The sequence below is a fragment of the Bufo gargarizans genome, chromosome 5, assembly GCF_014858855.1.
Source record: "Bufo gargarizans isolate SCDJY-AF-19 chromosome 5, ASM1485885v1, whole genome shotgun sequence".
In the NCBI taxonomy this organism is placed as follows: domain Eukaryota; kingdom Metazoa; phylum Chordata; class Amphibia; order Anura; family Bufonidae; genus Bufo; species Bufo gargarizans.
This window is the reverse complement of record NC_058084.1, coordinates 167,690,279-167,693,867: the sequence shown is the minus strand read 5'-3', so window position 1 is coordinate 167,693,867 and position 3,589 is coordinate 167,690,279.

Sequence of the window (3,589 nt, the reverse complement as noted above, 5' to 3'; positions counted from 1 at the left end):
CAGGGGCAAGCTGCGCCTGTCACCAAGTGCATTTAACCCTCAATGGTGTGGTTGTTTTTTGGCTAAAGCCTACATCAGGGTGAAGCTGTCACACCAAGTGCATTTAACCAGCAATAGTCTGTTCATTTTTTGGCCATATACAAAATCAGGGGCAAGCTGCGCCTGTCACCAAGTGCATTTAACCCTCAATGGTGTGGTTGTTTTTTGGCTAAAGCCTACATCAGGGTGAAGCTGTCACACCAAGTGCATTTAACCAGCAATAGTCTGTTCATTTTTTGGCCATATACAAAATCAGGGGCAAGCTGCGCCTGTCACCAAGTGCATTTAACCCTCAATGGTGTGGTTGTTTTTTGGCTAAAGCCTACATCAGGGTGAAGCTGTCACACCAAGTGCATTTAACCAGCAATAGTCTGTTTATTTTTTGGCCATATCCCAGTCTAATTCTGTCACTAAATCCATACCGGTCACCCAGCGCCTAAATACTAGGCCTCAAATTTATATCCAGCTAAATCTGTCCCTAGTGCTGTAGCTGGGCGAGTTATTTAGTGTCCGTTCAAGCACATTTCTTGTTCTGGGTTGAAATACAATTCCCAATTTAGCAATTTCATAATTTAGTGGTTCCTGCTATATCAGAGCTATTTGAAATCTATCCCAAAAAGGGTATATAATATTGAAGGTGCACATTGGGTCATTCAGAATAACTTCACACACACCCGCTACTGTGTATTTCCAAGTCTAATTCTGTCACTAAACCCATACCTGTCACCCAGCGCCTAAATACTAGGCCTCAAATTTAAATCCCTCTAAATCTCTCGTTACCGCTGTACTGTTGTTGCTGGGCAAGATATTTAGTGTCCGTCAAAGCACATTTTTTGTTCTGGGTTGAAGTACAATTCCCAATTTAGCAATTTCATAATTTAGTGGTTCCTGCTATATCAGAGCTATTTGGAATCTATCCCTAAAAGGGTATATAATATTGAAGGTGCACATTGGGTCATTCAGAATAACTTCACACACACCCGCTACTGTGTATTTCCAAGTCTAATTCTGTCACTAAACCCATACCTGTCACCCAGCGCCTAAATACTAGGCCTCAAATTTAAATCCCTCTAAATCTCTCGTTACCGCTGTACTGTTGTTGCTGGGCAAGATATTTAGTGTCCGTCAAAGCACATTTTTTGTTCTGGGTTGAAGTACAATTCCCAATTTAGCAATTTCATAATTTAGTGGTTCCTGCTATATCAGAGCTATTTGGAATCTATCCCTAAAAGGGTATATAATATTGAAGGTGCACATTGGGTCATTCAGAATAACTTCACACACACCCGCTACTGTGTATTTCCAAGTCTAATTCTGTCACTAAACCCATACCTGTCACCCAGCGCCTAAATACTAGGCCTCAAATTTAAATCCCTCTAAATCTCTCGTTACCGCTGTACTGTTGTTGCTGGGCAAGATATTTAGTGTCCGTCAAAGCACATTTTTTGTTCTGGGTTGAAGTACAATTCCCAATTTAGCAATTTCATAATTTAGTGGTTTCTGCTATATCAGAGCTATTTGAAATCTATCCCTAAAAGGGTATATAATATTGAAGGTGCACATAGGGTCATTCAGAATAACTTCACACACACGCTTCTGTGCATTTCCAAGTCTAATTCTGTCACTAAATCCATACCGGTGACCCAGCGCCTAAATACTAGGCCTCAAATTTAAATCCCTCTAAATCTCTCGTTACCCACCGCTGTACTGTTGTTGCTGGGCAAGATATTTAGTGTCCGTCAAAGCACATTTTTTGTTCTGGGTTGAAGTACAATTCCCAATTTAGCAATTTCATAATTTAGTGGTTTCTGCTATATCAGAGCTATTTGAAATCTATCCCTAAAAGGGTATATAATATTGAAGGTGCACATAGGGTCATTCAGAATAACTTCACACACACGCTTCTGTGCATTTCCAAGTCTAATTCTGTCACTAAATCCATACCGGTGACCCAGCGCCTAAATACTAGGCCTCAAATTTAAATCCCTCTAAATCTCTCGTTACCCACCGCTGTACTGTTGTTGCTGGGCAAGATATTTAGTGTCCGTCAAAGCACATTTTTTGTTCTGGGTTGAAGTACAATTCCCAATTTAGCAATTTCATAATTTAGTGGTTTCTGCTATATCAGAGCTATTTGAAATCTATCCCTAAAAGGGTATATAATATTGAAGGTGCACATAGGGTCATTCAGAATAACTTCACACACACGCTTCTGTGCATTTCCAAGTCTAATTCTGTCACTAAATCCATACCGGTGACCCAGCGCCTAAATACTAGGCCTCAAATTTAAATCCCTCTAAATCTCTCGTTACCCACCGCTGTACTGTTGTTGCTGGGCAAGATATTTAGTGTCCGTCAAAGCACATTTTTTGTTCTGGGTTGAAGTACAATTCCCAATTTAGCAATTTCATAATTTAGTGGTTTCTGCTATATCAGAGCTATTTGAAATCTATCCCTAAAAGGGTATATAATATTGAAGGTGCACATAGGGTCATTCAGAATAACTTCACACACACGCTTCTGTGCATTTCCAAGTCTAATTCTGTCACTAAATCCATACCGGTGACCCAGCGCCTAAATACTAGGCCTCAAATTTAAATCCCTCTAAATCTCTCGTTACCCACCGCTGTACTGTTGTTGCTGGGCAAGATATTTAGTGTCCGTCAAAGCACATTTTTTGTTCTGGGTTGAAGTACAATTCCCAATTTAGCAATTTCATAATTTAGTGGTTTCTGCTATATCAGAGCTATTTGAAATCTATCCCTAAAAGGGTATATAATATTGAAGGTGCACATAGGGTCATTCAGAATAACTTCACACACACGCTTCTGTGCATTTCCAAGTCTAATTCTGTCACTAAATCCATACCGGTGACCCAGCGCCTAAATACTAGGCCTCAAATTTAAATCCCTCTAAATCTCTCGTTACCCACCGCTGTACTGTTGTTGCTGGGCAAGATATTTAGTGTCCGTCAAAGCACATTTTTTGTTCTGGGTTGAAGTACAATTCCCAATTTAGCAATTTCATAATTTAGTGGTTTCTGCTATATCAGAGCTATTTGAAATCTATCCCTAAAAGGGTATATAATATTGAAGGTGCACATAGGGTCATTCAGAATAACTTCACACACACGCTTCTGTGCATTTCCAAGTCTAATTCTGTCACTAAACCCATACCTGTCACCCAGCGCCTAAATACTAGGCCTCAAATTTAAATCCCTCTAAATCTCTCGTTACCGCTGTCCTGTTGTAGCTGGGAAAGTTATTTAGTGTCCGTCAAAGCACATTTTTTGTTCTGGGTTGAAGTACAATTCCCAATTTAGCAATTTCATAATTTAGTGGTTCCTGCTATATCAGAGCTATTTGAAATCTATCCCAAAAAGGGTATATAATATTGAAGGTGCACATTGGGTCATTCAGAATAACTTCACACACACCCGCTACTGTGTATTTCCAAGTCTAATTCTGTCACTAAACCCATACCTGTCACCCAGCGCCTAAATACTAGGCCTCAAATTTAAATCCCTCTAAATCTCTCGTTACCGCTGTCC